The 8,041-nt window shown below is 43.9% G+C and overlaps 1 long non-coding RNA gene across 1 annotated transcript in view; it reads left to right on the top strand.

The window, feature by feature from the left end:
• Nucleotides 1–750, top strand: part of LOC115289115 — a 1,412-nt gene extending 662 nt beyond the window's left edge. The window contains exon 2 of the long non-coding RNA XR_003907389.1: nucleotides 278–750. This is a non-coding gene — a long non-coding RNA (uncharacterized LOC115289115). The remainder of the gene's footprint in view (nucleotides 1–277) is intronic.
• The last annotated feature ends 7,291 nt before the right edge of the window (nucleotides 751–8,041 follow it).

Below are 8,041 nucleotides of genomic sequence, written 5' to 3' on the forward strand. Positions count from 1 at the left end.
CTCCTATCCTCCTCTCTTCCCCTAACCCTCCCCACTTCCCCCTACTTTGCTTCAACTCTTCCTTTCTCTTTTCCCCACTCGTTTTGTCTCGCGATTCGCCGACTCCGTGTCCCTTTATATCCCTGCCCTGGACTGGAAGCTTCTCTCCACCTACCCCCTGAGCACGCTGCCTCTCGTCCTCTCCCCTCCAACGACCTTAAAAGACATCCACCGAAATCGGACTCGGTCTTGTCACTTGTCCAAGTTGATTTTGATCAGTGTCCCGTTTTGTACCCAGAAGCAAATCCCATCCAGATCTGGCTGCGTGGTGATATTTAACTCTTTGGAATCGTGATCTGGAGCTGGAGACCCTGTCTTTCGACGCCTGAAGGATGCAGCCTCTTAGACCCCCTCGGCGGCTCTCCGTCGGTGCTCTCTTTCCCTCTCCCTTGTCCACGGCCACCTCTAAGCGTTCTCTCAGCGCGTCAGCCCCTCTTCTGGGAGGCGGGTCGGGGATGGGAAGGCACCGACTGTCACTGGAGCGATGGAAAGATGGCCAGAGATCCTCTAAGCCTGTTCTGAGAAGGACTTCTTTTTTTGTTGACCACCTCTATCTCCAGGCAGAGTGACGGCCTCCTGGAATTTCTAGAAGCCCGGAGGATCAATAAACCCTTACAATGGGCACCTGCTCTGTGAGGCGATTATTGCGTTTGAATAAAGAAAGCCCCCAGTGATAAATCAATGATTTAAAATAAATGATTTTCTCCCGTGCAGATTTCTTGCATGGGATGGGAGGGTCAACAAGAAAGCAAGGCTGCAGGACAAAGTCCACATCTCAGCTCCTTTCCCCTCTTCCAGGGCACTCAGCAGTCTAGATGTTAATTAGGAGAATGACAGATTCACATTTCCTAAAATGAGGAAATGTTAGAAGGCAGGGTGACTGAAGGATTCAGCTGCTTATGTTGTATAGTCTTACTACAGAGGTGCCTTGTGCCACGTAATGAATGCCCTTGGGGGCATGTCAGAGACAGAAAACCATGAGCCCGGGGATGCCAATTCTTGTGTTCTTAGGCTATAAAATATTAATGATCAAGAGATTATGAGGCATTCATTAGACGCTAAATGTCATTACTCCGTGATTTAATGGGACTTATTAATTAGTGCCCCACATCAATTGGTATTAATGGAATTTATATACTTCCTCTGGCATGGCATCTATAAAGGTGGTATAAGAATCTGGCGGGGATTTATTTCCATAGCTGTTTGTGCTCAGCATCTTCAGAGAGTATATTTCCAGTGAAGACGGTGTATCTCTTCTGAGCTGTTTAGTTCACAGATAGGTCACTTAAGCAAATATTCCCAAAATATCAGACCCTCGTGCCCATCTCTGCTGATCCGACAATGTGAATTATGGCTTGGGTTTTCTCACAGCTTCAGCAAGATCTGTGGGGAACTCTAGTCTAATTAAGGAAGACAAAGAATTATAATTTTAGTGTTTCTCTCACCTATAAGCTTTTCCTTAACAGGAAACGCTAAGCTCATCAAAGGAGTCTTATCTGGATTTACACAAAAATGATGAGACTTAGAAGCTTTCATTTATTTATACTCTATAATGTGTGTAAAATCCTCAATCTTTATGGATACACAGAGAGAAATACCTCTGACTGGGAGCCTACAGTTGACATCTGAAATTCACTCAAGTTGTCACATGTCCTCTTATTTAAAAAAAAAAAAAAGCCTCTTGAGAAAAAGTGATTACAAACCTTGCAAGCCCCAAGGGTGATTAAACCTTTAGCAAGCCCTCACCCCATTTTCATGCACGGATCTCCTGCAAGAAATAAATATTGTGCCACGCTCCCGAGTCACCTGATTATCTTCACACAAGAACTCTGTCCCCAACAGAAGTAGACCGAAGGAAACCTCTTTTTCAGGCACTTTTGTTTAACTTAAAAGACCATAATGTTCTGCTTTATTTTCCTAGCCAGAACTCTTTGATCATACCCTTCTTGGAAAATAGCATTAGTTCTGAGGTTCATTTATGTCTATGGTTAAAACCAGTCTCCACAGATAATCCAAAGGTTACTGTATGATGGATTACCCTTGATAGTATTTCATAAAAAATGTCACACATTACAAATATGGGCCAGCAGCATGTAATGAGGGCCCTGCCTCTGCGGGGGGAGCATTCACGGCGTCAGCAGGGATGTGACATATGATGTGTACACGGGCTTTGCTACGGCAACCGCACATCACACCATCCATGCTCTTAAAATTTCTCTTTTGGGTATTTCTGACGATGAAGTATCACCCGCTACCCCCACTCTGTGAGGACTGCGGGGGGGCACAGAGATGAATGAAAGGTTCCCCTCTTCAAGATGCTCCCGGTGCAGTGGGAAGAGAATCACAAAAACAGTTCCATGTGCTCCAGCGGAAGCAAGAACAAAGTGTCGTGGGAACATGGACAATGAAGAAACTGCCTGCGGAGTCAGGCAGGCTACTTGGAGAGAGAGTAACTTCCGAGTTAGTTCCAAAGGATGCATTAAACTTTACCAAGAGGATCAGATCAGAGATATTGACATTACAGTCAGAATACACCTCTTTGATTTATGTATCTACTTCACAAACCTGGAGGCTTTAGTATTTGGGGCCACTGTAAAATAAGAACTTTTTTCTACATTTTTAAATCATAAAGCTGACATGTTCTAATGCCTGACGCCAAGCTAAATGCTTGCAGATGACTAGAAGCAGAAGTGTAAGCCAGAATTCAGTCCATGTGCGAGGCTGTTTAGCCTGGCAGAGAGTCAGGGAGATAGGAGATCAGATGTCCAACCCGAACACGGTGGCATGTCTCAACTGTGGCCGTGTTGTGACCTCAGCATTTCCAGATGTAACAGGTTTTTCATCTGTCTTAAATTTCCTCTTTGCCATCTCAAGATCTGATATCCCCTTTGCATCCCTCAGAGAGCCACAGTGTCCTAAAATGACAGGGACAGAGGGAGAGAATTGCCGTGTGGGTGTCTCACTGCATTATTGGATTCTGCATGTCCAAAAGCAAACTCCTATTTTCCTATGGTCCGGCTGCCCCTCCCCACGTCTTTTTCCTTGCTGTTGGCAGGCCATGAAAGTCTCTCACACTCACTATTTCAGAATTATCTATCACATTCACAAAAATCACAGGGATTTTTCCTTTGAAACGTCTTTTATAACCAATCCTTCCTCTACCTTTCTGCCATGTGGCTTCACTAGGCCTCTGTCCCCTCACATCTGGATTATTATCACAGCTTCCCTCTTGGCTCCAAGGGTGTCAGGGGCAGCGCTGCCTGAAGTTACCCTGGATACTGGTGCCAAATGCTTCTTTCTCAAATAGGACTTCGATTACGTCCTTCTTCAGCTTCCAACCCTCCTTTCCAGGTTTGAGAGCATTCTCTGCTCTATTACTCTATAGAGTCCTTCTTTATCCTCATAACACGTAAACATCCCAACTGACGTGTTGGCCACGTTTAAATATTTAGAAAACAAAATACTTTTGTCTTCTGCAAACACACTTATCATAATATCTAGGTGCTTTGCAACATTCATCACATTTCTCTTCACGACCAGGAAGTTCTTCAATGAACTGTCCATGCGCGTGCACACACACACACACACACACACACACACATCTCCAATTATCACAGAGCAAGGATAATGATTTATTGACACACCCATGCTAAGCTACACATGCTAACCATGAACATTCTAAAACGCTTTCACCCTTTTGCCCCAATGTTGACACCAAAAGCAATATCCTTCTTCATTTCAAATATTTGGATTCCACAGAATTTAGACCGTGAAGTTTTAACCAAAACCACCCCTTTGCTTAATAAAGAATGGGGATTTTTTTTGTAATATCAGACTTTTTTTTTTTAGCATTTAACATAAGGATATAGTCAATGATGTTATTGATATGCAGGATGCCATTTCTGCAAATAACGGAGGTATCTTGTGTTAAAGTTTTGTTTCCCTAAAACAATTTTATTTTCATTCAACAACATATATTGAGTACCTCTGGATCCAGCCGGATTATGCAGAGATGAAAACCCCAGGGCCTGTACCCTCAGGGAAGTTTAAGTCAGTGGAGGAGGAAATCAGAAATGCAAGCGGATACCAGGAAGGATCCTTGCCGGATGAGCACTATCAGAGAGGTTCACACAGGAAAATCTAGTACAGAGAGATTAGTTTCCATTGGGAAGAATATAGGTAAGCCAAATAGAATAGACGTGATCTCAATTAGGCCTTGGCGGGAAAGGGATATATTCTGTATGTGTGTCAATTCACTCCAGGGCAAAGCCAAAAGTAAATTTTAGAAGTAGCGCCCACCACAGGGCTCTTTTCTACCCTAGGCATGCGGTAAGTCATCTTGGCAGTGCCATTTTGTCACTAACTCAAACCCTGGAACCATAAAATACCACAAAAGCCCCAAAATAGATGGTGCCTGATAAGTTTCTCATTTCAGTGACACACCGCAGAATGTCACCAATTTTTTTTCACATTCCTGGATTAAGCTGTTTCCTTTTTGGAGCCTTTAAACACATATGGTGGGAAAAACACACACACACATTCAAAGAAACCCATAACCATGTTAAATCCCACTCAGAGTGTGATGTTTCAGCAGATGGTGGCTTATTAATTGCCATACGTAACTGTATTTCCTGCCTTATCTGCATATGTGGATACTGGGTTTCGAGGTCGGGGTCAAAGGCAGCTCACTTGGGCCACATTTGGCGCCCAGTGTAGAACTGGAGATAGTTAAGATATTCAGCCTCTCCAGTTCACAGCAGCCGGTGACGCTGCCCATGTGAACAAAAGAGCTAGTGTTGGCAGTGGCTCCCTCTCTCTTACCTTTGAACCTCCTCCCTCGGCTGTGTCTGCTCTAAGGCACCCGGATCTGGGAGCCACACAGACCACCTGTAAATTCCAGACCTACTGCTTCCTACCTCCTAACCTTTAACCAGTTAGTTAACCTCTCCAAATGATCTATGTTTCAAAAAACAGGGGAGATCAACATCTGCTCCACCATGTGTCGTGACTACCACCATGTGTCAAATATATCGTCCCCCCCCACCATCCCCACTACCTTCTCCCCCCTACTCCATTCATGTAAACATATAAACAGGCCTCAGAAAACGCATAACCTAATTATCGTAAGCTCACGTCATTTATATATCATAAATATAAATGGCTAAATAAGTTATTAATGACATAATTTGTTCATATTTTTAAATATTATTCTTGTAGGAGAGGCAATCTACTGTTTTAATTTTTTCATGTAACATTTATTGAGCACCTATGGGCCAGGGAGAGAACATTCCAGGTAGAGGGAACAGCCAGTGCAAAGGTCTTGAGGCACAAAAGAGCTCCGTGCCACTGGGGAACTGAAAAGAGATCACCATAGCTAGAGAGTGGGAAGTGAGGCAGTGAGTGGTATGAGATTCAGTTGCAGGGCTTGCCAAGGGCCAGATCATACATGGTCCTGAAGGCCATGCTATGGAGTTTGGCTTTTAGTCAAAAGAAAGCCTTTAAAGGGTTCATTCGTGTTTTAAATGTCACTCAGAAGACTATGGGGAAAATGAACTGGGGCTGGGGGTGGCAGGTACAAAAACAAGGAACCCAGTCTGGAGTCTATTGCAGTAGTCCAGACAAGGGGTATCAGTAGTTTAGACTAGAGAGACAGCAATAGACACACAGAAGTGGGTAGAGGTTGCAGCCACAGAATTACTGGGAGTCCAGATGAGGGAAAGGAGAAATCAAGAACCCGGCGCCCATTTCTGGTCTGTTCGAGCCTTGGTATCATGTAGGGGGTGTCAGAATACTTGGGGGAGAAGTAAAAATTCTGTTTTGGACTTGTTAGGTTGAAAATGCCATTTAGAAATCTCAGTTGGATATATGAGCCTGAGAGGAAGGGAAGCAGTCTGGAGCGAAGATTTAGACTTTAGAGATGTCAGCATATAGGTGTTATATGTATGTTGATATTTAAATTCTCGGGATGAGACAAGATTGCTGAGGGGGAAATTTAGCTAGAAGAACTGAGAGGTTCAGATCAAGGCCTCCTCCTAGACCCTCAAGCATGCCAAGTCAATGTATGTCCCCCAGCCAAGGTGGGGGAGTCCAATGACATCATGATAGAGAGACAATACAGAGTCTGGGATGTGGAGTCAAAGACTTGGGCTCAAATCCTAGCATGACTTTGCTGTGGGGAGGAGGGATTTACATAGAGCCTCTCCACACCTCTGTTTCCTCATGTGTGCAATGGGGATCTGAGTAGTAATATTCTTCTTAGGGTTGCCGTAAGAATCAAATCCACAGTGATCATAAAGTACTTAGCAACACAGTGAAAGTAAAGGCTGACCTCTAATAAGTGGTCCAGATGCAAACGGCAGTTGTTGTCATTGTTGTTGTTTATCATCTGCCACAGAACACTTACTGACTGCTCACATTTGCAAGCCACGATCCTAAGTACCATACAGAATGTCGTTCTCCCAAGGATGGTGTCCTAATGAAAAGCACAGAGGCCTACAGTAAGGCCCCTAAAAACATGAATCGTCTATAGGGGTGGTGAAATGAAAGGCACTCAAAAGTACAAGAAACCATTATGCTCTTTCAATAGGTTCTTCTGTTATGAGCCCATAAAAGAGGTTTAATGCTATTTTGTGAATAGCCAAAATAAGCTGCCAGAAGACGATAAGGTATCTGCATTCCTTAAGGTCTTTAAACGGACTAGATAGAAAGGCCTCTATGACACTGTCCATAGCTACTGCATTTTATGGGTACAAGTCATGTTCAAACAGAGAATGCCCAGATCTTCCCCTCCTTACAGGGAATCCCCGAGAGGGCAAAGAGACACCAAGCCAGCTGTGCATAGCATCTGGATGAGAGAAGTAAAAGGACAGACTCCTTATAAGGACAGGGAGAAGAGAGTAAAGACTCAAAGAGGACTCCAGACTCAACCAAGATGCAGCTGCCAGACGTCAAAAGGAAGCTCTCCACAGATGACGAGAAAATCCACATGTTGCCCACATGAGCCAGGTCAACATTCCTGATTCACACTCTCAAGACCGGAGATTAAACTGAATCAGATGTCCCTGGGAATGGAGACTTCAACTCAGGTCTGCAGGCATGTGTCACCACCTCAAAGAGGTCACCATCCTGGACAACTTGGCTTTTTTTACCTTCAGTTCTTTATTTGGATAAACCTCTTGAAAAATTGAGTCCAGAGCATCATTAACCCATACATGAATGGCTATCATGAATGAGATGCTCCAAAGAGTACATAACAATGGATTGTATTCTTTACAGCTGTCCCTGTGCCAGGATTTTATCAGGCACCATAGAGTGTAATCATCTGATGTGCCCAGTGCTTGGAGAACCATCCTGTTCTTTTGGAAGGAGTAACCAAATTGGCAGGACTTGGCACACATCTCCTCACAGCTGCACCTGAGCCCCAGTAATGAATGGGTGCCACGTGGCATTGATGGTCACTCAAGTGGAGAAGCAAATGGAAGCTTGAGGACAAATTACCATCTCACCTCCAACTATTGGTATGGAGAGGTAGGACCTTGTCAGGGACAGATTTATGAGGGTGATTAAAAAAGAGAGAGAGGAAATGCACCAATGGCCAAAAAGGAATCCAAGTAGGTGGCTTTGATGTATGAGTTCCATCTGCCTAATTTATTTGGTGTCTGTGATCATATGTGATCAAGAGTCTTGGACTGTGTGAGTGGCAAGTCAGGGAGGGGGTTGGCGGTGGGGAGGATGTGTCTCTTAGTGTTTTCCAGCCAGGTCACCATGTGCCCTTATGAATCCTGCTGAAACACAAACACAACAGAAGGGGATTCTGTTGTAAGAATTCTAGTATTTAGCTAAAAAAAATCCCTGAAGTTTTAAACATTGAAGTTTAATCCCATTGTCAAGGGGTTGTTTTCCAGATATTTAGGGGAATTCTTTAATTTCTCAATTTCCTTTACTATCTGGCTTTTGTGGTCCTGAATTTTGTGGGGATGGTTTTTATGAGTTACTTTTCTCA

The sequence above is a fragment of the Suricata suricatta genome, chromosome 4, assembly GCF_006229205.1.
Source record: "Suricata suricatta isolate VVHF042 chromosome 4, meerkat_22Aug2017_6uvM2_HiC, whole genome shotgun sequence".
NCBI lineage: Eukaryota > Metazoa > Chordata > Mammalia > Carnivora > Herpestidae > Suricata > Suricata suricatta.